At 39.6% G+C, this 27,626-nt stretch overlaps 1 protein-coding gene across 24 annotated transcripts in view; it reads right to left on the minus strand.

Annotated features, from left to right (window-relative positions):
* Positions 1–27,626, minus strand: part of PPFIBP1 (PPFIA binding protein 1) — a 171,971-nt gene that overhangs the window by 110,034 nt on the left and 34,311 nt on the right. For all 24 annotated transcript variants that reach the window (XM_063785798.1, XM_054664398.2, XM_016923746.4 and 21 more), the window contains exon 2: positions 7,134–7,221. The gene's annotated coding sequence lies outside the window, so the exon portion shown is untranslated. The remainder of the gene's footprint in view (positions 1–7,133; positions 7,222–27,626) is intronic.

Raw genomic sequence — 27,626 nt, forward strand, 5'->3', positions numbered from 1 at the left:
CACAGCGCAGCGTAGATGTTTCCTGAGTGGAAAAGCTCAGTTTTATACAATAGACAAAGCTGGTTAACAAAAGAATATCCACATCTTTCTACTTCTCTGAGTACAGACTTATAGTACAAAGTGACTTACAAAGTCACCTCTGCTTTAAATTTAAAAAGATTTTTTAAAGCCATTGCATTTCTAAATATTCTAGATGTTTAAATTCATTCATTCATTCAAATTCATTTAATGAACATTAACGTGCCAGGGGCTGTGCACGAAAATGAGCATGATACATAACCTCTGTGTCACATGATTACCTTTCACAGTCAGACACTACTGTTTCTGCTCATTGATACACATTTATGCAAGTTAATTTAAGGAACACAGTGGGCAGGAAATGATATATCTAGGCTAAAACGATGCATGAGGTTCCTAAGATGCCCTAAGGTGGGCCATCAGGCATCACTAAGAATTCCCCCTGCTCTTTCATTCATTTATTTAGGATTCATTCACTTGCTGAGGTGCCCCTAGGTGCTGACCATTACTACCTTTCATGGCAAGGACATGGGGACACGTGATGTTGTTCCCATTCTCTAAATGTTCAAAGCCTGGCAGCAGGGCTAATTATCGTTTGTTCAACAACAAATGACAATTTCTTGGGCACATTTTCCTTGCCTGTCTTCATCTCACAAGAGCCTATTTAAAAACATTGGTCTGGCTATACCAGCTTACAGTTCATTTTTACCTTAAATTATTGGTTTTCTACATGAACCACACAGTGGGACTGGGAAAGTTTCTGGCCACAATAATTGGGATTATTTTGCTTCTATTATACAGTTGACACATGTGAATTGGCCCACTTGCTAAAATTTGTTTGCAACCCCCACATTAGTACCTTCACACTCATTCACAGACACATGCAAAGGAGCAAGAATTCTCGGTCACCATGGCAGAGTTCCCAGCTCAGGTTGAACAAGACGATGCTCCACTTTCCTGCATCAGTTCAGCCCTCCTGCCATAAAGTGTCCTTTTCATGGTCTATTCTGTGCCACATTTTTCACACGTTTGTACTTGTCGATCAACCCTTGTGCTGTTTAAAATGGCTCCAAGCACAGTGTGGAAGCGCTGCCTGGTGTTCCTGAGGTAATGAGGCCGTGCCTCAAGGACAAAACCAGTGTGTGAGGTCAGCTTCCTTCAGGCCTGAGTTACAAAGCTGTTGGGTGTGTGTCAGTGTTAATGATTCAACAACATTTGTGAAAATGGTATCTAAACAGAAACACACATAAAATAAGGTTGTGTATTGATCAGTTGGCAAAAACACTGTGGTCAAAGGCTCGCAGGACCCTCCCTCTGCATTTCCCCTAGGAAAAGTATTTGGTCATTCAGTGTTCACAATCACTTCAGAGCACAACTACCACAAAAAACAAGAATCAACTGATTTTATCAAGTAAAGAGTGCAAAAAACCAGCCATATACCCTGAGTTCTTTCAGCTTTACCTTCTGTGAATTCAGTGGGGCCACAAAGTGAGGAAACAAAAGTCACCCTCTGGATAGAGGTACTTGGTGTTTTCTGTCCTTTTCTGTCCCCCTTGAATTACTCACAGTCTTGCAAAGAAGAGATTGCTGTTCTGCTGGCTAACAAGAGGAGAAAAGAGGTCCACAGGCCAGAAGGACTGTGGGTAAATGTAAATGGATTTTTCTTGGGTGTTGCTGTTTTCCCTTATGAGAAGTCTAATACTTTAAGGTCTGCTACTCTTATTTCCTGCTTGATACTTGGCTTTCAACTATCCCAACCACACAGCAGGCCCAATCTTGTTCAAAGGCCTCTGTGCGACCTCAGGAAGGACCAATATAGACCATGAAGAACCAAAAATCCCACTCTTCTAAGCAAATAATGCATTCTTTAATTTCTAAAAATTTATCAAAAATAAGACAATTTAAATCTCACCAAATCATCCAAAACTTTTGAAAATGCCTTAGAATTCACATTTCTCTTGGTAGAAATGTGACCTCCTCGAGCAGGAAAACAACTTCCGGACTTCAATGTATTGGAAGCTAGCTTCCCTGTTCCAGGAATTCCATGCTTAGAACCAGAAGCATCTAACAGTGTTCCATCCTGTGTCTCCTTAACTCTTCCCCAAGGTTGAGATAATGTTTATTTGTTGAACAAAGCCGTCATCCAAGTGCAGATTTGTTGAAAAGCTTCCAAGCAAGTTGAGAGGCCAAAGCAAGGAGGAAGAACAGCTAATCAGAAATCAAGAGCAAGAAAAGTTACATCCAAAATAGAGTACAAAATGCCCAGAATAGCCCAGAAAGACAGCTGATGACCTTTTCCTCTAAAATATCTTAATATCACAGTACCAAATAGCCTAACTATGTCAAGCCAAGCATATAACAACTACTACAACAGGAAAGGAATTACGTAAAAAACAAACAACAAGCAAGAAAAGCTGATGGGGAAATAACAATTTGTGTTCTGAACCACAAATAAGAACACAGAAGACAATTAACTGTTGTATTGTAGTTAGGATTACACCACTGGTAAGGGATTACACCTCAGCTCAAGGTAATAGTCACAAGAAACTCTCAGGGCTATTTCAATCGGAAAGCTGCTATAATTTCTACAGTGATAGCACATGTTATCTTCTGCCTAGGGACTAAGTGGATCCTGCTACAATGGCTGTAAATTGCACATCCCTAATTTAAGTCTCCTCTTGGCTGAAGCAGCTCTGGGCTGTGATTTGACCAGGAGACTAGAACAGCGCTACAGTACAGAAGGAATGCAGACCACATCCAGGGAACCCAATCTCATTTCTTTGATTACCATGCATACAGCCTTGAGCTACTGCTAAATAATAGATTTAAGAACTATTGAAATGCCTTCCCCCATTTCTCTACTCCTGAAGCAATGGGAAACCATGGCTCACTGAAACGATGGAGTTAGAACCCAGGTTTCCCCAAAATACCATAACATTAAACCACACATCCACTAAATAGGTGTAAAAAATGTCTTGGACCCTCTCCCCTCTTCTTAAAAAACTGTTGAGGCTATATATTTAAAAGTCATCAGAGATACTTGAGCCTCCTAATTAAATGTATAAATGCATGGAGACTTCAGAGAAAAAAACAACACTTGCTCAGTTATAGAGACAGCATGTATGCACACACACATACACACGCCACTTATTTGATCATTTGCTAAATGTGCAAACTCTTCCTCTGTCTACAGTTACACACTAGCATATCTGTCTCATAAAGGAAAAAAAAAATCAAAGTCACTGGCTGCCAATTTCCTAAGAGGTGAGGAGAAAGCAAAGCAACTGAGAATGAAAAGACTGCTATGGCTTTGACAAGATGAGCAAATAGCTTCTAACAGCCCACAAACTCCATACACACACACACACACACATACGCACACACACACACGCAAAGCATCTGCTTGAAGAGAGAGTTCTAAAAGCCCAACTAAATCTCTATCTGATGGTAAAAGTGAGCCTAGATATTTGGTAGGAAAAGGAGAAAGCACTAAAGAAAAAAAAATGGAAAAGAAAACATTTTGTGAGTTACATGATGAAACCAAGATCATTTATATATTGTCCAGTTATCATGAACCAATTAAGCACAAAACAAACAACATGTGACACAATCCCAAATAAGACTGCCATCCCCAAGCAGTATTTTTATAATTTTTAGTACAAATTGCATAAAATAAGATTTAGTTCACAAAAGACAGTCAGGAGATAGAAAACCCCAATCCCCACATAATAATGAAAGTGATTTCAAAGACTGCAAAAAGGGTACAGAGAAAAGGGCGCAAAGGACAAATCCACAGTAGATGCTTTTCTTTGGGGATGACATTATCTCAGTGGCTACAAATTGCCTACTTACAAACCACTACACTACAGGGTGGAGTGATGATACAGGCAAGCCTGAGTGAATAGCTAACCATACAGTCCCACAGCCTTCCTTGGCCTAATGCAGAGAAGACGGAGATGAAGCTGGACAAGTGGCTCCCACCTCATTCTTGTACCTGGGTCCATTCAGCCTCAAAAGTGGTACAACCAGACAGCATTCACCACTATCATCCATGAACTCAAGGACCACTGGCACAGAGGAGAGACTAGGGTGTTGCTTGCACTCTTAGGCAAACGAAATTTCATATACGTGCCACCTGCCAGAACACCTAAGACTGAAAGTACAGCTGGGAGCAGTGGCTCACGCTTATAATCTCAGCACTGTGGGAAGCCAAGGTGGGAAGATCACTTGAAGCCAGAAGTTCAAGACCAGCCTTGGCAATAAAACAAGACTCTGTCTCCACAAAAAATTTAAAAACTAGCCGGGCATGATGGCACACGCCTGTAGTCCCAGTTACTCAGGAGACTGACGTGGGAGGATCACTTGAGCCCAGTGAGCAAGGATCACATCACTGTACTCCAGCCTGGGCAACAAACCGAGACCCTGTCTCTTAAAAGAAAAAAAAAAGAGTATAATGTATAAAAGTACAAATTTCCTTTGTGCAAAATGACCCTAGTTTCCCACAAATCTCAGCTCCACTGGTCTCTTTTTGAACAAGTAAACCAGTTCAGACAACCAAGAGTGTCTTCACTGACTCACCCTGGGGAGGGACATGTCAAGGACACATGGACAAATGTTTCCTTGCATCCTTCCTCTGAGTTTCAGTCTAAGGTGAGGCAAGTAGAAAAATCTTTTTTGTTAGTATTCACTACACTTAAATTAAAAACCGAAGTCTCATATTTTTAAAAAGTGAACTGAAAACGCTCATAAAGTATCAGATACAAATGGGTAATCTTAGTAACAAGAATGAGAAATAAAATGACTATCATTTTTAGTGCTAGGTCTATGTGCCCTGAAGCATAATACTAACACTATTGTAGTCAATTGTTACAGCAGATTTTGGGGGCATCTTAGAGGCGGAGATTTTACCATCCCCATTTTACAGATGTGGAAGCTGATCCAGAAAGGTCACGAGACAAAGTGGTGGAATTGTGATCTGAATGCAGAAAGGTCTTAAGGCAAAGCCCATATGCTCACATCCCATATTTGTTTGGGAAAATACATTTTTTCCTAGTTCTATACTTTTAAGTTCATTCTGGGCTCAAGATTCATACTTTTAGGGACTGGTTTTTCAAAGCTTCCTTAAAACAAGTTAGGCTTAATGAATTTGTTCAGAAAATTCTTTGAGAGCTCCTTCTGAGCTCAGGCCTGCCTCAATTTTTCTTTCTCTATTCGTCTCCCTAGACACATCGGGTCTCACAAGCTGAGTCTTCCCTGGGGCTCTTACTTTTCCAGCCAGGTTCTTGATCTGATTGGTAAGATATCCTGACAGTTTCTATGGGAATCCAGACACATCTCTTTTCTGGATCTATTTCCTCTTCCCCTACATAGTCCCTTCCTGTACCATGCAATCAAAACCCTTCTCTGCCAGGACAATAAGCCCCACCACATCACTCACATATCAGAGAGGGCTTCCACCTGGCCACACCCCACAAGAGTAATCTACAAAAACATCTTCATCTGTTCCTGTTGAGTAAGCAGCTTGGAACATCACATTGAAGCAGACAGATCACTTGGCTACCTAAAGTTCAACATCATTCCAAAGTGCCACGAATTAAAATGACTTTAGTACCTGAACAAACAAAATAGAATCATCACCAAAAGATATGCACAACACATTCATAGGAGCGCTATTAGTAATACACCCAAACAAGAGACCATCTAAATGTCCAGCAACTGTAAAATAGGTATACAATTGAATAGCATTAGAGCAAAGAGAATGCAAAAAATATTGTACATAATATTGTAGATTTCACAAACATAATAAGCAAAACAAGCTAGACACAAAAGAATATTCACTGTATGATTCTATTCATAAAGACAAACTAAACACAGGCATCACAAGGCAGGATACCGGTTGCTTCTGGAGCATGAGGGGAGGAAGGCTCTGAGGTGCTGGTAATTTTCTACTCATCAAGGTGCTGATTGAAGAGGTGTGTTCACTTTGTGACATTTATTCCCTCAAGCTATCCACTTAATGATGTGTGCACTTTCCTCTACACATAAGGTCCTTCAGCAAAGAGCTCACTGAGACAGACCCTTGAGAGCATCTGGTCCGTGCCCTTTGGTTTGCATAAGATCAACTGTTTCCCATGGACCTTAGATAGCTCATGGACACAGAGGAAATTCCTGAAAGGACTGGAACTGGACATCAGATCTCTTAGCTCCCCACACAGGTACCAAAGCTGTGTGACAGGATGTTTCTCTAACTTCCTTCCTGTGACTCCAGCCAAGGTTTTAAAGGGTGAGAATCACAGTCCTATTATGAATACGATCCAGAAGGTTCCAATCTCTTATTGACATCCATGCCAGGAAAAGCATCTAAGCACGCTTTAGGATATGGCAAATCAGAGAAAGTCAGACAGTTCACACTCACTGGCTAGGTGACTGTCAGCACGCTCCTTACCTCTCTCGTATCCTCATCCAGATCACTGAAGTGTTAACTGTTACCCTGCAAGGGTGCCCTGAAGATAAGGTAATAAGTAGTGTCAGGGCCATGCCTGGTACACGGCAAGCATTCAGAAACACTATTTGTAGAATGAATATGGAATTGAATTAATCAAATGCTTGTCACTTGGTAGAAGCTCAATTAATAGTAGTTATTATTACTGAGCAAGAGAAATAGGGAGGAAGTGGGTAAATATGCTTGTGGGCAGCTAACACCTCATATTCTAAGCCTACTGGGCCATCAGTGGGTCAACTAGCAATTCTCGCTGGTGTAGATAAGGTAGTGAAATGGTCTGTGAGGTGAAGAGTGATGAAGGACTTGAGAAGAGGGCTGTGCTTTTTATTTTATGTTCCACCAATTCTGTATTTTCCTTCTCAGTGCCAAATGAAGATTTGCTCACTGCCTGCCACGCCGGGTCTAAATCCTACAGCCACCTATGTTATTCATACTACTCTTAGAATTTACAGGTTTTAAAAGGGCGAGCAGATACAAACACTCCTAGACTTACTGAGTAGACTCACTAGAGTCAAGTAACTTTACTCCTGGAAAAAAATTCACATACACTGAGAGGTAATTGCAGGCTTTAGAGAGTCTGAAATGAACCATGGCCAGAAGTGAGTTCACTTACATTTTTAAAAAGCAGGTTTAAAGCTGATTTATTTCAGTTCTTCAAATCTTGGATGTACTTAGCAAAGTGATCCACACGTTCTTTTATACTGAAAAGAAACAAATACAAAAACGACAAGTTAAAATTATAGCACATCAGAAAAAATAAAAGTGGCAAATGGCTGAGTATATAAAGAATATTAAACTAGATAACATGAGTGTAATTAAAAACAACAAAACGTGTTAAGGACTTCCTTCCATCCATCCTTTCTCTCCTATCCTCCTTCTTCCTTCTTCCCCGTCCAGCACTCCACCCTTCTCTCCCTTCCTTCCTCAGTTACTGGACAACCTCAAATATTCCCTGATGACTAATTTTTCTGCTGAAGCCACCATCATTAATTTTTATAGCACAAAGTAGTAGTAGCACACGGTAGGTACTCTATGAATGTTTGTTGAGTAAATGAATGAACCACGGTTTTGCAATATTTTGTCGTTAAGGTAAAAAAAAAAATGGGAAATGTCCACAATTTATTATTTTGTTGTCCAACAGGAACAAGTTGTATAAAATATGTAGAAATACATACACTATTTTTCAGACTTGCGTTTCTGATTCTCTTATCTCTTGAATAACTCATACTTAGGGGAAAATCCCCACTAGTATATACAGGAACATATATCCTCACCATGATACAGTAATAAAATATATTTTGGTACTAAAAGAATATTTAAGAACAGTGAACGTTCCTTTTGAGATGCCCTCTCTTCAAATACTTCAGAACTAACTGCATCCAAAGGAGAAAGCAAGGTGTCTCCAAGTTAAATACCAGAGATATTCCCATACATGTTTTACAAATGCATAAAGAGTCAGGGCCAGTTCTAGACAAAATTATGACGTATGGATGTGGCTGTTTCCTTCCTTCTATCTGTCCTTGTGAGGATTCATTAACCCCAGATGTTTAATCAAGTAGGGAAGCAAAAGGATCAGCTCCAAGGTTGCAACAACTTAATGGATATCCTTCATGAGGACATTTTTTATTAAAAAAAAAAAAAGCTTCAGAAAAGGCAGGTGCTTAACAGTGAAATAAAATGCATTACTGGCTATGGCATTTCAGGAATGAATGGGGGTGTGGATTTTCATCGTGGAATTTCTCAACACCCCATCAAATCACATCAGGTAAGTATCTGTCCATTCTGCTTTCTCCTACCACTGGCTTCATATATGGCCCATATATACACACCAATCCCAGCAAATTTTAAGCAACTTATTATATGTAAACAGGCAAGCTCAATTTTAAGGATAGGGTGCGCTCTGAAAGTAAACAGTCATGTTAATAAGCAGTTTTCAAAGTGAGCTCCTAGGACTCCCACCCTAAGATGCTTCAGAGAGCAGAGGCAGAAGTGAGTGGATGTGCAGCCATGGGCACAGCGATTTCACTTTCATCTGTTTCAGACTTAGACACTTAGACCCAAGATTTAGTTGGAGAAGTGGTGCCTTGAGTTGCTTATGAAGAGCTGAAACAATCAATGTTACCAAAGAATAATTAGATTAAAATCTAGTGCAGAAAATCCCAGTCAGTCCACAACACAGCTGATCGAACACCAAAATCCAACCGCCACCTGTCATAGGGCCTTTATGGTAAAATACAAGTCCCAGCCTGAGTCCCAGGGCAGAGGTCAGCCTGGGTCTGAGCAGACAGGAGCTGGGCCTTCTCTTCTTCCCTACTTAGCCCCCTCATCTCCTGCTCTGGAACGTAATGAGCAGAAGGAAGGGCACCTATACTTCCATGAGGACTGAGTCAACAGTAAGAGGGCAAGATTAGGCTGCAGGGGGAGGCTGCAGATGTTCACAAGATGGATAAGCAAAGGTCTCCAGCAGAGAACAAGACATGGCGGGTTTCTGCAAGTCAGTCACTTCCCAGGCCCTGTCCCGATCCCCACCAGCCTCTTTGCTGGGAATTCCATGTGCAAGGTTTACACGCTTCACCTGGATCAGGGCTCTTGGCTAGGAATAAGAAAGGAGAAAATTGGTAGAATAGTTTAAAAAGAAGAAGAAGACAAAAACCTATGTTCTATAAAATCCAATTCAAAACAATATGTTAAATGAAAAAAAAAGCGGCGGGGGATGGGGCAGAGATGGGAGGAGGATTATGAGAAAATAAGCATTGCCTGAATGTGCTCCAGAGAAATTCACATTAACTAACAGGCACTGAGTATATTCAATCCCTCCCTCAGCACAGAGCTCTGATTATTTGGCCTAACCAGGACTGAATACACAAAAACATTTATAAACATGAACCATTATATTTTTTGAGTTTTCATCATAGGACTTGTTTAAGTAAGTCAAAGATGTTCTTTGTTCTACAGTTTTGATCAAATGAAAAGAGACTTTAGTCATTTCCTCAGAAACAGACTTAAGCTATAAATACTAACTAACCAACATAGCCACTCGCAAAAAATCTCAATGACAAGTTTAATTTGAAAACAAGAACACATTATCGAACTGAAAAGTAAGCCATAAAAAAATCCAAACCCATGCAAACAGCATTTCTAGAAGAAAAACCCTTAGTGAAATGACAAGCATAAATACAAATAGCTTTTTATTTGACTCACAAACCTATCCCATACATAGAGAAGCAAAAAAGAAACCAGTCTATATTTGGGTCCATTTAATCAAACAAACTCTTAACATCCTGCCCACAACCTCAGGTCTCAAATTCCAAGATAATTCTCCAACTGTTAAATAAGTGATTTCTATGGATCTCTTTGAGATAAAAAACACATTTGTTACTATTGCTTATTTTCTAAATCCCTTTGCTATCCTAAAGTATGACCATCATGAAACTAACATGTTAAACAATCATTAAAAATCAAAGTTTCTGTTTATTACAATACATAATGCCATATTTCAGCCTTCAAAACGAAATGGAATCTATAGTCTCCTTTCCGATATGACTTAAGTGTCTAAAGCAAGGGTCTGTAGGAAGGCCAAATGTGGGTCTGCCACCTGTTTTTGTAAGTAAAATTTCATTGGAACACAGCCACACCCATACATTTACATTTTGTCTGTGGTTGATTTTTCCAAGACACAATGACAGAGTTGAGTAGTAGCAACAGAGACCATAAGATCCACAAGTATAAAATGTTTATATCTGGCCTTTTAAGAAAAGATTTGCTGACCTCTGATCTAAAACGCCTGCTACTTCAGTGGACTGTCTTAAAATAAGGAATGCTAATCCTGGTGTAGTCATGTTGCTGGATAATTACCTAAGTCACTTAACCTTTAACTGCTTTAATTTTTTCATTTATGATACACTAATTGTGATATTCGTTGGGAACTTATATACCAGGGAATATTTTAAGAGCTTTGCTCTTAGTAAATAAACAACAAATCTGTTCATTTAATTCTGACAAATATCCTAGGAAAGAAGTAAATTATTTCCACCTTCTAAATGAGATAATCAAGGCAGAGGGGTTAAATAACTTGTCCAAGGTTAAGTAGTGGAGAAATCAGGACCAGAACCCAGGCAGTCCAGCTCCAGAGCTCATTTCTTAATCTTTATGCTACATTGATAATACTTTCCATTTTATAAATTATACAAAATAAAATCTCAAAAGGTCTGTTAGTTATGTTAGGTCAATCCAATAAAATATACCTCTGCATAATTTAGGTTAAGATACCTAAAATAAGACTATACATGGACTTCCATGGACTTTTAAGACCCATCTAAGATTAGAGCTAATCTTGGGGTACTGGGAATATAAAAGCTTATCATTCTTTATTTTTTAGCATAAGTAATCAAAGAATCAAGCTAACTGACCAATATCTATCTTTTCCTTGGTAAGTAAGGCCTCTCCAGGAAGTTCAGGCCCTTCAGAAAGGCTTCAGGAGGAAGACTTAGCAGAGAGACTCTAAATCTTCCAAGTTTGTTCCCATCTAGTCTTACCCCCCACCAAGTTTCCATCTGCGAAAACGTTGAGTAAGCATCAACAGACTTTACGGAAAGATTGTTCTCATAGCCTGGCAAAAAGAGCTCTATCCAGCCACAACCATCACATGGTCAGGAAGATGTCCCCTTGCTGAATCACCCCCACCACTTCCTGAAGTTCTCTGGGATTTTGGGAGGAAATATGTCACCTAAATGTGACTCAGTGCCCTTCTGTACTGAAAGATAGGTTTATATGATTCCAAATAAATAGAGAGAAAATATAGCACTAAATTACTCATCACCAAGTCATGTGCAGAGATGGTCTTAACCTTTTTGTTGTTTTGGGCTTTTTTTTTTTTTTTTAAGAGACAGGGTCTCACTTTGTCATCCAAGCTGGAGTGCAGTGGTACAATCACAACTCACTACAGCCTCGAAAGCCTGGGCTCCAGCAATCCTCTTGCTTCAGTCTCCTGAGTAGCTAGGAATACAGGTGTGCAAGCTTGACTAGTTTATTATTTTATTTTTTTGTACTGATGAGGTCTCACTTTGTAACCCAGGCTGGTTTCTAACTCCTGGTTTCAAGTAGTCCTTCCACCTCAGCCTCCCAAAATGCTGGGATTACAGGCATGGGCCACCGCACCCGCCAGCCTTTAACCTTCTTTTTAATCACGCTAGTCTCCAACTGGTTTTCAATGTCTGCAGAGTAAAGTCTAGATCCTTGAGTTTGACTTTAAAGACCTTCCACATCTTGTCTTTCTAACTTTTCCAACCTCATCTCCTTCCATGTTTGGTCTTCATGCCTCCAGGATGGCCGGCTTTTTCTTCAGTATATCATACCTACTCCTGTTTCTGAGGCCATACTCATTCTGTACGCTTTGTTAAAGACCCTATTTTCTCCTCTACTACCAACATCAAAACCTATACTAGCAACACACTCAAAACCATATTTGTGGCTCAAATATGGTTTTGGCTTCTTAGATCTTGCCCAAATCATGAAGCCTTTTCATATTATGTCCCTATGTAGTCTTCCTTTTCTCTCATTGCCAACACCCGTCACTATTTCCACCACCCATTCATTCGGGTATTTAATCATGTATTAATGTTCACTGTTTAAATATTCCAAAAGTCTGTTTTGCTTTCTCAATAAGACATTGTTTCTCAAATAACAGATTCTTTCAAATAGATGCTTGGCATTTTCAAATTGTAGATGAAGAGTCCTTGACAAGTAGAGCTAACTTAGCTGAGAAGCAAATTCAAATCACAAGCTTGGGCTGTGTTAGTTACATGGAGCCCAGCCAACCAATAAACATCTGCATTCCAAGAAAGCTTTGTTTTCTGACTATCTAGTAACTCTTATGAGCAAACTTCAAACTTATTTCTTTGTGGGATTGTTAGAAAAAAGCCAGCGGTCAGTCCTAGCAATGAAAGTGAAGATCAAGTGGTACAAGGAAGTGATAGCCCTTAGCCAATAAAATAAATAGACATTAAAGAGATGAAGAAATTACATGTTATGGTATATCCGCAAATCTGAGGATGGATGAGGGCTTGGGATTCATGCCTTATGCTTTAAAGGGTTTAGTGTGCAGTTTTTTCTGTGTTCCCACAGTACTAAGCACTGTGCTGTAAATACTAGCTCAATGAATAATCTGATAATCCCATGTCCCAAAGTCCTCAGTGAACCCATTTTCCATGCCAAAATAAAAGTCAATGTAGTCAATTTCCCTCGAGGTTGCAAAATTTTAGTATTTGCAATATCTATTGACATATTACATCAAACAGGCCCACATGTTTTTAAATTAACATGTTGCTTTGCAATCATATTTGAAGTGTTTAGTAATGGCTTGCTTTCTTTGCCAATACTGCCAAATTATTTTTATTTTCCACAGTAAAATCCTAATTCAAAGATTCTGAGCAATTGTGGAATTCAAAAGTTGTCATTCTTTGAAAATTTTGACTGAATTGACTGAAATGATTAAAGTCTGCCATCAAGTTTTATATAAAAGTAAACATATGTAGAGTAATATGCTGTGTGAGACTGTACTGGCAGCCTAGTGAAGGAAAGAACATGGTTCAGCTTCCTGGTATACCAATTATATACCAATTTTTCTTTGTGGCAAATACTTTAAAACTTTATTTTATATGAGAATAATATGGACTGAAGTGCAAAATTTTACATAACAATGTATTAAAACTATATAAAAATATGAATTATAGCGTAAAAATTACATAACAATATATTTAAACAGTGGGTTTCAATTCAGTTGGGGGCAAGAACTTTAGAGTAGATGTTCTCATTATTTGTACATTTCTTGAAGCATCAGGGTAGAAATCAGAGATTGCGGATTACAGTCAGTCATCATGTCCTCAGAGGAAAAAAGCATTCTATAAATGTCCTGAAATATGTTCTATCTTTTTGAAAATGTGAGAGAAATGACTGCGCCACTCTCAAAATTCAGGCACCCATACCTAAGAAATCCTGTAAAATCAAGTATTTCCACTAAATCACTAACCAATGTGTTACCGCAAATATCACTCAAAAAATATGAAGTCAAACCACTGAGATCCCACAAGCATTGTGAAAGGCCATTCTGAACTAATGTGAAATTTGTATAGTGATTGAATAAAAACAATGACTTCAGCCCACTGGTATATAACACTTTATCATGTCAGTAGAACTGCAGGAACTAACATACCCCAGTGAGGTCATCATAGGTCTGAAAAGTGGGTTGGCTCATTATGAATTCTATCATTACTGACCCAGCAAGAACAGTAGAGACTCTTTCCCATAAAATGCCCCACATGGAATAGGCACATTTTCATTGTCAGATTACAACCATGATCTCTGCATCATGTGTGTTTGAGGGAAAAAAAAACGGATTGGTGGGTTCATCTCCTCCCCCATTTTCCCCCTCATTTTACCATGGACCAGATTGATACATGCTTTTTCGGTGGGTAAATTGGCAATTGACAATGCTCATCAAAAGCCCTAAAAATATAATAGCCTTTGGCCCTTCATTCTACATTTATTAGACTTACAAGAAAAACCTGGAAAAATGAGCAACGATGAATATATACTCCTTTCACAAGAATGTTATAATATTTATAATTAAAAAATGGAAACAATCCAATGTTTGTACACTGAGGTACATCCATCAGAATATTAAGCAGAACCAGGTTACAGGAGTGGTTACCAATAATTCATGACACAGAAGGACACTCATAATATACTAAAGGATCTGCTTTTTCATAAATATACACACACATAAAAGTCAGGAAGAATATGGTTTTCAACACTTTCTTCTTCCCCTTCATCACAGATCCCAGAGCAGTCTACTACCAGTAACATCTTTAATTAGAGAGAGATGTGGGAGGGGAGATGAAAGGAGAGGTATATGCACATTTTTTATTTTTATTTTTTTATTTTTATTTTTTTCTTTGAGACAGAGTCTCACTGTCGCCCAGGCTGGAGTGCAGTGGTGCCATCTCGGCTAACTGCAAGCTCTGCCTCCCGGGTTCACGCCATTCTCCTGCCTCAGCCTCCCGAGTAGCTGGGACTACAGGCGCCCGCCACCACAACCGGCTAATTTTTTTTTGTATTTTTAGTAGAGACAGGGTTTCACTGTGTTAGCCAGGATGGTCTCGATCTCCTGACCTCATGATCTGCCCACTTTGGCCTTATGTACATTTTTTCAAAACCCTTCCCACCTCCAGTCAGTGGGTCTTGTGTCTCCCTCTGAGGTATGCTATCCTATAACAACATGTTGACAGTGGTTGTTACTGTGTGGCAGGATTTCAGATTAATGTGATTTAATTTTTCATTTTATCTGTATTTTATAATTTTATTGTAAACATTAGGTATTGTTTTTGTCAAAGGAAGCAAGCAAGATGACTTAGAGGGTAGAATTTGAAATCAATCAGCCTGACTTTTAATACCCCATGTCCACAACTTTCAGCTATATGATCTGTCAAGTTACTTAGCCTAGCTAAGCCTCAAGTTTTCTCATCCAACAAATAGGCAGAATAGTATCCAGCTATTTTATTATTAGGGAAGCTAACAGAACTGCATATTCGATAAAGGAATGATTACCATATAGTATGTAAAATACAACTTTATTTAAGTGTATATATTTTAAGAAAAAAATTGAAATCCTAGTCTTATTGGGAAAGAAAATAAATATATGGTGAAAATTTCATCTGCAATGGCAACCAAAAATGCATATTAAACAGCCATGAGTTACCATTTTACATATACCAAAACACACAAAAAATCCTAACTCTAACCAGTGGCGATGTTGTAGAACTCTAAATAACAATAAGTAATTGGAAATATCTGAATATCCATTATTAGAGGGATGGTAAATGGTTTAATTAATTTGGGGAAGTCAAAGCAATAAAATTAAGAAATTATCAAGGCTATAATGCTAAAGACCATGGAGAACAGGATCTAAAATATCTAAACTTGGAAACTGTATAAAATGTAGGCTGGACGCGGTGGCTCACACCTGTAATCCCAGCACTTTGGGAGGCCGAGGCAGGTGGATCATGAGGTCAGGAGTTTGAGACCAGCCTGTCCAATATGGTGAAACCCTGTCTCTACTAAAAAATACAAAAAAGTAGCTGGGCATGGTAGCCAGTGCCTGTAATCCCAGTTACTCGGGAGGCTGAGGCAGGAGAATTGCTCGAACCCCCTGGGAGGCAGAGGTTGCAGTTAGCCGAGATTGTATCATTGCACTCCAGCCTGGGCAACAGGGCAAGACTCCGTCTCAAAAACAAACAAACAAAAAATTGTAGATATATGCACAGGAATGACTGAGGTGAGTAGGAACATGTGGGAATGAGGAGGGGAGACTTTTTGACAGAGAGCCAGTGGGCAGGAAAGCAGAGGGGTGAATTAAAGAGTGCCTCAGCAGTCAGACCAGAAGGCATAGTCAGCCATCCAACTATTTATGTATAGCCATACAACTATTTATGTTGTATGAAAGATAATACGAGACTTCTACTTTGTAGGTGTGTTTACAGTATTTAATGTATCAGTGCAATAATGTGTGTATTATTTATAATAAATATACATACTGAAGGAGATGCTCACAAGTTTGATGACAGCAGTACCCTGATGAAAAAGGTTCAGAGCCCACTGCAGAAGGCTTTAAAGCGGAAGAAAAATCAACATCAAATTAGAATTTCAAAAAGATCATTCTGGAGACCACACCAGAGGATGAATTTGGAGGCAGGGGATGCAATTATGGTTTCAGGGCCATGAACTAGCAGTGAGAATGCAGGGAAGAGTAAAACTGAGAAAAGCATTTAGGGGATTCAGTTGGGGCATGAAGAAGCAGACATCACTGATGACTCTATGACTCTGGTTTCTGATCTTTTTCTCTGTGGTAACAGAGAATTCAGAAGACATAAAATAAAGTGGCAGGGGGTGCATAGTTAAATTTTTATCACATTTGAGTTCAAAAAGCCTATGGAACCTCTTGGTGAATACATATACAATGTAGTTGGAAAAACAGGTCCAGAAAGTTTAGTAAAAATCCCTGGGTTCATTCATGGTTGAACTTCATCCGTTTAAAAGTGGTCAGCAACAAGATGGGTTATTGATAAATTCACTGGGAAAGAACACAGGTCATGGAAGCAAAGCCATTAAATAATTTTAGGAAGGAAGTTTCTAGAAGGCGGGAGAAGTCTGGGAGAGGCTGGAAGGAGAAGGCTGGCTAGGGAAGCCGGCTCTGTTAAGTGACCCACTATACCCACAAGCACTCCGTGATTGAGAACATCCTGGCATCATATCTGCTTCCAAAGCAAAACAAGGCCCCTCCACTTCCATCCCTCATCCTTACACAGTTGGAAGCTGAATGAGATGGGCTTGGTGAAGAAAGATGTAACACTGGCATTCTTAACTTCTACAGAAATCAGTAATTAAACACACTATCCTAAGCTTAATATATCAAGACATTCTAGAAAAAGAACACTCTCCCCTGCAAACTTTGATTTTTAAATAGTCAACCAATACAAAAAAGAATACAGCAGTACTTTTTGAGATTAAAAGCAAAATCTCCCTAATGAACCAGAAAACATGAAAAAATAACTTCTAAGATTACTGTGGCTACATTTGCCTAACTGCCTGACCAGCATTAATGACAACTTCTCTTTCTTATGAGATCCCATGACCCTTCTTCTTCACAGCACCATCAAGGGCTGTAGCTTTTTGAGGCCACTATGGGTCCATGCCATGTAGTCTCTTAAGAGGAAAGATGAGTTAGATTAAAGGCAAATTTTATTCTTTTCCCGTTACCCTTAAAAATTAAAAAGTCTGGCTGGGCACCGTGGTGAGAGCCTGCAATCCCATCTACTTGGGAGGCTGAGGCAGGAGGATTGCTTGAGCCCAGGAGTTTGAGGCCAGCCGGGGCAACATAGCAATACCCCATCTCTTAAACTTTTTTAAGTCCAGAATGTCTCCTTAATGATATGGGATATAAACTTATCTTTGGTTTCAATCAGTGTCCCGACAATATCTACTTGATCTGAATGCTGAGCCAGGATTAAACTTCACTGAGACTAAACAACCTTTCCAGACTTTAAAATACCTTAAGTATTTTAAGTTTTAAAACAATTTATTGCTTAAGTTGGATTTACCAGTTTATTTTTTTTCCTGAAACTTTCATTATGGAAAATGTCAAAGATGTACCAACATAAGTAGATTAAGACAACGAAGTGCCAAGTACCCATGACCAGCTTCAATAATCAGCACCCATGCCAATCTGGTTCCATCTATCCTCCCGCCACCCACACTCCCATATTATCTTGCAGCAAATCCAAGAAATCCTATCATTTGTTCTATGAATATTTTAGTATATAAGTCTAAAAGGTAATTGTAAGACTATTATCATATTCCCCCAAATTAGCAATAATTCCTATTGTTAGGGAGAGGAATTTCTATGCCAGCATCACCCCAGTTCTAGTCAGTGATCACATTCCCAATTATTTTATAAAAGTTGTATCTAAAAACCATTTGTTTAAATTAGGGTTTCATTAGGACCCACCACTGTGGTTGGTTGATAGATCTTTAAACAATGTTTCAATCTACAGGTTCCTTCTTCATCTTTTTTCTTTTTCCTTCCAAGTTATTCATTGAAGAAACTGAGTTATTGGGCCTGTAGAGTACCCCATGGTCTGAATTGTATTTGCAGGTACAATTTAATACATTCCAGTTCACCTTTAAAATTCACGTAGGTTAATTTTTCCTTATTGATATTCTGCCCTTTATTGATATAGATTAGAAAGACAGACAGAACAAAACCAGTGTGCTTTCCTCTTCTGCTAACACTGAGTAATATGGAAGATAAACTGAGGCACAATGTGCAAAGGTGCCACAAAATTGCCTTTGGGGCAGGAACAGACTTATTATAAAGTAGTATTTAGATCCTAGGAACAGGGGTAGGAAACAGATGTTCCAGACTGATCCTTTCTTTCCCTCCTCAACTCCCTTTTCTGGTACAGAGCGGTTAGTAGGATGGGCTCTGGGATTTGGCTGAATCCCAGCTCCAGTACTTGCTGACCGTGTGGCCTTAAACAAGCTGACTTAACTTCTCTGTGCTTCAGGGTCCTTATCTATAAAATGGAGATTCCATAATTCCCACTTACTGTGTGAGAATTAAGTGATGTAATTCACATAGAGAGCTTAGCAAACAATAAGCCCTCACCCACTGCCCCAAAAGTCCTCATTATTATCCATTTTTAGTAGTTGTTATCTGTAATTAAAAGTTAAAATCTCCTCCTCAAACTAAAGCTTAACTTTGAGGAACTACCTCTTTTCTTCACCCCTGCCCCCCATCACTATTCTAAATGGGGTTTTATCCTAAAGGCTTTTGATTCACTTGAGTTTTTACCAGTTTCTATCTAGAACAGTACTTCTGAAGAAAACCCATCCTTGCTATGCAAATAATATACCTTCCATATTTTGCAAACAGCAGGTGGAGTCAGCTGTCCTGGAATACAATCACAGAGCTAATCTTCTGTGGAAGAAGCATTCAAGTGAGAGACAAAGTTTTTTCTTTGACTATCGTGGGCCAAACCTAGCATGTGGCAAAAAAACCTTCATAAGTTCTAATCTGCTGGGCTTGGTGGTGGCGGTATCAGAGGTATCCTATGGTCTTAGGTTTTAATTATTAATAATGTGAAAGTTATCATTTAAAAAATGTATTCGATACCTACCACTGGGCTACATGGTATAGGGAACCAAAAAAACTTAATAATAAGGTAAAGTCTCTTTCTGGGAAAAAAAAATTTCTTGATCCATTAGGAGAAGCATATTAATGACCTATAATGTAATCTAACATAATATGGTATGGCTGTCACATGAGATGGGCAGATGAAATACTAGGAAAAAATAACTTATAATTAAGGGTAGTTATGGGGGCTATTTAAGAAGGAAAAGTGAGTAAGATGGAAAAATAACATGGTTAGGATGTAGCAAGATGAACTGGTGAAAACAGACGGCAAAGTAGTGTTCAGAGAGGAAAATTCGGGTTAGTACAATCATAGGGTCCAGGGAATGAGACAGCTTCAGAGAAGTCGTGAAGACAAATGATTGTAGGTGTTAAAAGGAGTGAAGAAGTAAGAGCAATGAACGTAGACCCCTTCACTGTTTATAAACTCAGTATGAAAGAATGAAGAAAAGACAGGACACCGGCAGTAGCACAGAAGGAGGAGTCATTAGCTATGTGCTTAGGAAGGGGGACATCCTGAATGTTTTTATGCAGATAAAAGGTAGAGAGAAAACAACTGGACACGTGAGACAGGAAGGAAAAGAAGTGACCCTGGAGACAAAGAAATGCTGGCAAATGAATATGGAGAAATATGATGAGGTGAAAAAAGAAAGAAGCCCTAGAATCAAGATGACTAGCTCCCAGATGTGTTTTGTTCTAGCCCACACAGTATTTCCAAAAATGTGACTTCAACATGTAGAGATTTCACTAGAAAACCAGATATTTGATTTTTCTAGAGAAAACAGAAGATGGGGCAATACTGAGCCCAGCTTTCCCCGGACTCCAGTGAGTGCTGCCCCTCCTTGGGCAAGGCCAGCATCCTGCAAGTCTACAACAGCCCCTGCCTAACAACCCTTTCATTTCAATAATTTCGATGGCCCCTGTTGACATTTGAATTGTGTCCCCTGACCCAGATCTTCTCAATAAAATAAGGTAGTGATGTCATCCTTAGAGATTGAGTGGAGACTGCAGACTGGGACTTAAAAACTGTGTAAAAAGCATTCTAAGAGCTATTGAAGGAAATGGGTTGGGAAGTCAACAGGAGATGAAGAATCAAAGGACTGCTGTCTATTAATTAGTCTGCTGAAGAGACAGCAGTGATTCATCATTTTTTCTAGCAGTGCCCTACAGCCTGGAAGCAGCGGTCACAGGGCAGTCATGGCATAAGACAGGAAGACAAAGGGTTCTGGGGGCTACCAGGGTCCTCGGTGAGGTGACTGGCCAGCACCTGGCCTTGACGGGGAGTCAAAGGGGCTGGTGGCCTGGGAAAATAGGAGAGGACATCATGAGAACAAAGAGCAGATTAGGAAGAGGGAGGGAGAGAGGCAGGAGAGACCTGGAAAGCAAGATGAGAAAGTTTTCCCTGGAATTCTTCTGGCAGGAACTCGAAAATATTATCTGTATAAACATATTAGCTGACAGACACACATCGAAGGCCAGAGGGAAGATGAACTTGGAGACTGTTGGAGAAAAATGAAGGCACGTATAATTAGCAAAAGAGGGACAAGTTAGTCATGCAAAAATTTACCTTTAAGGTACCTTCATCTCCCTGCCATTCAACTTCCAGAAATCAACTAGAAAAGAATTTTCTTTAAACAACAACAACAACAGTGAAAACAAGACCAGACTTGGTAAATCATAACGAAAAGGGCTCAGAGAATTTTATTTTTGTGAAAGGAGCTATGTGAATGTTTAAGAAGACTATTTCTAAACTACACACTTGACTCCCTTTCAAATATCCTTACATACAATTTTGGAGATAAAAAGTACACTCATTCTGTCTTCTTACATGCAGAGGACTGTATATATTATCTCAAGTTTTGAAGAAGAAAGAACAAAAGTTCAAAGTTAAGTAATTTCTCACTGTCTCACAGGTTGAATTCATGTAAAAAGGTAAGCATTGGCCAGGCACGGTGGCTCACGCCTGTAATCCCAGCACTTTGGGAGGCCGAGGCAGGCGGATCACAAGGTCAGGAGTTCGAGACCAGCCTGGCCAATATGGTGAAACTCTGTCTCTACTAAAAATACAAAAATTAGCCAGTCGTGGTGGCACGCGCCTGTAGTCCCAGCTACTCAGGAGGCTGAGGCAGGAGAATCGCTTGAACCCAGGAGGCGGGGGTTGCAGTGAGCCGAGATCGCACCATTGCACTCCAGCCTGGGTGACAGAGAGAGACTCCGTCTCAAAAAAGAAAAAAAAAAAGGGAAGTGTTTATGGCTGGCTTGCCCAGTGCTGAGTCTTTGGGGTCTGCATATTCCTTAAGTCCCTTTATGTTAAAAACAAAAAAAACCCCACATATGCACAATGACATATTAAATGCAGGGAATAACTCTGACTGACAGCCTGGGGAAAGACACTAAGGAGGGAGTAGTGCCACCAGGATCCATGATGGGGGAACTTGAGGCTTTATCATTATTTCCTTGCTGGCTGTGGGGGTTGTTCTCAACTTCAAGGCATCACCTGCATTCCTTGGCTTATGGTCCCTTCAAAGTCGGCAATGGCAGGTGGAGTCTCCTCTTACCCTACAAGTCTTTTCTCTTTGTGCCCGGTCTCTCCACTGGTTCCCTCTTCTGCCTCATCTCTGAGTTGTCTGCTTTTTTTTCCTTTTTCTTTGAGATGGAGTCTCACTCTGTTGCCCAGACTGGAGTGCAGTGGCACTATCTCAGCTCACTGCAAACTCCGCCTCCCAGGTTCAAGCAATTCTCCTGCCTCAGCCTCCTGAGTAGCTGGGACCACAGGCGCAGGCCACCACACCCAGCTAATTTTTTTTTTTTTTTTTTTTCAGTAGAGATGGGGTTTCACCGTGTTAGCCAGGATGGTCTTGATCTCTTGACCTCGTGATCTGCCTACCTCAGCCTCCCAAAGTGCTGGGATTAAAGGTGCGAGCCACCACACCTGGCCTGAATTGTCTGCTTTTAAAAGCTTAGGTAATTATTTACATACGGCCCACCTAGATCATTCAAAAAACTATCCCCAACCTAAGGTCAGCTGATTAGTAACCTTAATTCCATCTGCAAAGTTCCTTCACAGCAGTGCCTAGATTAGCGTTTGAACAACCAGAAGACAGGCTGCGTGGGGAGACATCTTTAGAATTATGCACACAATATCCATTTATATTCTGAGGTTAAAAAACACAGATTCAAGTATTCCAATCTGCCTGGCAGTTATTTTTCAGGATATAACCATGAACTGGCACTGCTTTTATATGAATTATTTCAATTAAATCTGCAAATGACTCTGTTAAATATTATCATAACCGTCTTAACAACCAACAATATTGTGGTTCAGAAGTCAAATAACTTGCCCAGGAACACAAGAGCTGGCAATGGGAGAATCAGAATTAAACCCAGTTTTAGCAGTCTAAAAAGCTCATTTTCTTTAATATTTCTAAAAGTATGGCACAATAATGACTTTTAAAAAGAGTGACTTAGTAGTAATGGGAGTAGGGAATATTGATGTTTAAAGTTGCTAACAGGATTATCAACTAACTGGCTTTGTAAATTAAAGATAAAGGAAAAAATAAAATCATGGCCAACTAACATTTACAGGACAAGCCCAGGTTAACAAATTATGTAGCTCCAATTAAATCTCAATAATTTTTACCAAGATAATTTATACTGTCAAAAGTCTTAATAATTGTAAAAATTACAAAAATAGCCATACAATGTAATACTAGTCCTGATATAATGCAAAGCAGGCTACATAATACCATGTATGATATTGTGCATGTTTGTGTGTGCACAGGCATGTCTGTGTAGATTTCACACATGTTCATTTCTTTCTTTTATTCAACAAATATTTATGGAGCATCTTCTATGTGCCAGACACTCATCTAGTTGCTGAGGATATAGCAATAAACAAAACACAGTCACTGCCTAGGAACAGCAAATAAATAAATAAACAAGTGAAAATACAAGAGACAGTGATACTATGGAGAGAACAATGCAGAGTTGGGAAAAAGAGAGCTCAGAGAGGAGGGTCGCTAGTTCATTTTGTTGATTAACTATTTGATTAAGACAGGGTACCACTCTGTTGCCCAGACTGGAGTGCTGTGGCAATCACGGCTCACTGCATCCTCCAACTCCTGGGCTCAAGTGAACCTCCCACTTCAATCTCCCAAGTAGCTGAGACAACAGGCACACACCACATGCCCAGCTAATTTTTAATTTTAATTTTTTTTTGTACAGATGGGCTATCACAATGTTGCCCAGCCTGGTGTTGTTGCTTTACATAAGCTAGCCAGGGAAGGCTGTGATGGAAATGAGTGAGCTCTGCAGCTCTCTGGGGGAAAGCATCCCAAGCAGAGAGAAGAGCAAGTGCAAATGTGCAGAGGCAGAGGAGTGCTCGGAGAACTACAGAAACGAAAGCAGGCAGCTGTGGCTGGAGCAAACTGAACAAGGTTGAGATGATCAGGAGAGGTCGGAGAAGCTGGAGAGGAGAGACCATGCATAACTTCTGTGCCATTTTAAAGACTGATTTCCTTTTGAGGGAAAAGAGACGCCATCAGAGGGTTCTGAGGGCAAGGAAAATGACACATTTTATCCAACGATACAAAATAGAAGATCAAAACACCTACAGAGAGACCCACTCAGAACTCCATAGTTGTTATAAAGATTATTTTACGCTAAAGATATCTGAGATTCAACCGACACAAAAAGCAGCTTTCTTGGAGCTTCCTTTACTGGACTAGAAGCAGAAATTTAAAGAAAATGAGGCTGCCATAATTTTCCTCTTAAGGTGGCTTTTACCCCCAGAAAGGAGGCCAAGAGTAAACCTACCATAAATCCCCTCTCCAGGGATTTTTGTGACCATGAAGAAGACAGAAAGACCAAAAGACCACTCACAATTGCAAGAACAAACTTGCTTATCTCTAGAAACCCCTTCCCCTTCCATAAAGAAACCCAGTGGTCCCTCCCGGAGGCCTTTTCTCTCTCCTCACTATTCCCTCCCTATACCCCACTATGTTAGGTATACATGTCTCTGGCTTTAACCAGTTGGCAAGCTTCTTACACACAGACTTTTTTCTGTTATTCTGTCTTTTGTTGTTTTAATTCTTAGGCCCACAGGATCTTAAGAGGTTAGAGGAAAAATATTCCTCCACAATACACAAAATCTAGCAAAAATCATCTCTTCAGGTGAGGTGATTATTTCTGAACTTTTGTTTTCCAGTTTTATGTGTTATTAAAAGAAAAGGTTTAGTACATAGGATATTAAGTTAGTTTTCAACAACAGAGAAATAAAGCTAACAGCAGCTCCTGTGGGGTAGAATGGTCAGGATCACAAGGATAAACCTCTGGACCAGGAGGGCTGGATTTAGATCCTGACTTTGTGCCCTTTCAAATTACCCAAGCCCTCTCAACCTCTATCTACCCATCTTAAAATAGAAGTAATAATAATACTCAACTCACATGGCTGTGTTGATGTAAGTAACTCACTCACCCAGTACTGAGCTCACAGGAAGAACCAAAATGTGGTCCTCTATTAGTTTTACCTCTAAGCACAGATGCAGCCAGGCCTGCTTTGAGGAACAGCCAAAATATGCCAATAATTTACAACATGTACTGGATGCAAATCATGTGTTCACCTGAGCTTTTCCTCTTCAGTCTGTCCTCAACAAGTCTCTCTCAAAGACAATACTAGTCCCATCTAATTTAATTTCCAAAATCCAAACTGATAGAATCCATGAGGTTTTGCTACAAAGAACCCCAAATCCAAACCACCGAAAAAAACAGACTCATTTTGCATTTAATTCATTCCTGAGGTTTTGTGAACTCATCTTTCCTCAGGCAAATCCATGATCCTTTATTCCTCCCAAATTTTTAGTCAGGATCTAAGCCAGCCAATAATTTGAATTTAAAGTGCAGGATTACTGACTGCTATCCGAGAACACAGGGGAAAACCTCGGCATTTCAAAGACAAAAAAGCAGTAATATATTTTACACAAAGACAAAACTTCTGGGTGTACATTTTAAAAACATTTGAGTAAAGTTGTCCATGTGTAATACTTACCTGTCAACACAAATTCTCTCCACAGAAGAACATTACGTAGATTGTATTTTATCGTTAAAGAAAGCCTCAGTCCCTGGCATGGTACATTCTAATTCAAATCACAATCACAGTGTTTTGTTTCTGAGGGGAGAAAGAAACAGCTTCAGCATCTCCTAGCCTATATGTCCTCTCTAGAAAATGTCAACTTAGCCCAATTACATTTATTTTTCATGTAGAGAAATAGCAGGGTTTATTCCACATTGGTGCTATGTATGTACATAAAAATTTCACCATTTAATTTTTGTGTCTGGAAGGAGAGGAGCTTATAATTACGCCAAGAGGTATAACTATAATTAGGTTTTCAAATACCACAGGTATCCTTATGATCCAATTGTAAAATCACAGAGAGTTTTGGTACTGTGTTATTGGGTTGGCGTTTTTTCCCCTTGAACCATTACATTCCTGAAACCTTAGGAAACAAGAGAAAATCTTCTAGTTAAAAAGTTGTTTTGTAAATAAAGAATTAAGCGAATACAGCTGATATCAGTATTTAGCACTGATGAGAATATCATACATACTCATTGATGTTGAAAAATCACTATTATGGGTCGGGCGCGGTGGCTCACGCCTGTAATCCCAGCACTTTGGGAGGCCGAGGTGGACGGATCACGAGGTCAGGAGTTCGAGACCAGCCTGACCAACATGGTGCAACCCCGTCTCTACTAAAAATACAAAAATTAGCCAGGCGTGGTGGTGGGCACCTGTAGTCCCAGCTACTCAGCAGGCTGAGGCAGGAGAACGGCATGAACCTGGGAGGCGGGGCTTGCAGTGAGCTGAGACTGCACTACACTCCAGCCTGGGCAACAGAGCGAGACTCTGTCTAAAAAAAAAAATCACTATTAAGGGCCTGATGTTGTGGCTAATGGCTATAAACCCAGCACTTTGGGAGGCTAAGGCAGGAGGATCGCTTGAGGCCAGGAGTTTGAGACCAGCCTGGGCAATAGAGTGAGGCCCCGTTTCTACAAAAATAAAAAATAAAAAACTTAGCCAGGTGTGGTGGCACATGTCTGTAGTCCCACCTATTAGAGTTGGGAGGCTGAGACAGGATGATCATCTGAGCCCAAAACTTCAAGTGAGTGTGGTCACGCCACTGCACTCCAGCCTGGGTAATAGAGCAAGACCCTTCCTCTATAAAAATAAATAAAAAGAAAAATAATCACTGTTATGGCTATGGTTTATATCCAGAAAAATAGGTTAATGGCAAGTTTAGGTTAAGTAAGTTTAACCTAATTAGGCTTTGCATGCTAATAAAGCTTTGCAATAACACAACTTCCGAATTGGGGCCCTACAGTGCATTTAAACACCATTCTTTATGCTTCCACTTTGCTGAAGATCAAACATACGCATAATTTATAATTAACTCTAGGCAGCGTGTGTGTATGTTTGTATGTGTGTGTGTGTGTGTTGGTGGAGAGGTGGGGGCAGGAAGGAAGAGTATATATACCTAAACTATTTTCCCCAATGCCCACAAAGAAGTAAGACATTTCTTGATCTATATAGAATATCGTGTGTGTGTGTGTGTGTGTGTGTGTGTGTGTAACATACTGTGTAATTACATATAGTCTTGATTTTCTGTACTGCATCCATTGTGGGAAGGGCAGGAGATAAAATGAAAATAAGCACTTTCAAATCTTCATTATATGATCTAATTACTGGAAGTAGCCCTGTTCATTCAAAATCATAGTTACAGGTCTCAAGCACCAAATAATCTTAAAAAAAAAACAACCATAAGGTCTTTAGGGAAAAGAAAAAGGTATAAGAAAGACAATATGTGAGCATACTAATAAAGCATTTGTAAACCATAAAATGTCTAATAATTGTATTCCAAACTATTTCTCATCCACTTCCACCCAAATATATCCACTGGATTACAAAAGTCCTAAGAACCACATATGTAGAAAGAACACTTTCTACATATACCCAAAGTCTTGTGGAGTACGATAAGGCTATGTTGAAGAAAAGAACTGACTCTTGGAAATAAAGGAATAGAGCTTCAAATAAAACAGAATCCCTTAAACAACCAAGTGATCTGCTCCCAGGATTATCAGGAAACAAAACTAGAGAATTTATTTAGATCTAAGAGACAGAGAATTTTCCTGAGTGCTTGAAAATAAATATAAGAAGGAAGTTCACATTCCAGTAATTCCAGGTTTGTCCCCAATACATCTGCATCACTCATTTTTCAAATAAAACCCCTATAGGGAGGCATTTAGCACTTAAATAGACAAAATGTACTATGCCAACAGTGTTGGAGACTTTTCATGATCTGACTTAAA

This window comes from Pan troglodytes, chromosome 10 (assembly GCF_028858775.2).
Source record: "Pan troglodytes isolate AG18354 chromosome 10, NHGRI_mPanTro3-v2.0_pri, whole genome shotgun sequence".
Lineage (NCBI taxonomy): Eukaryota > Metazoa > Chordata > Mammalia > Primates > Hominidae > Pan > Pan troglodytes.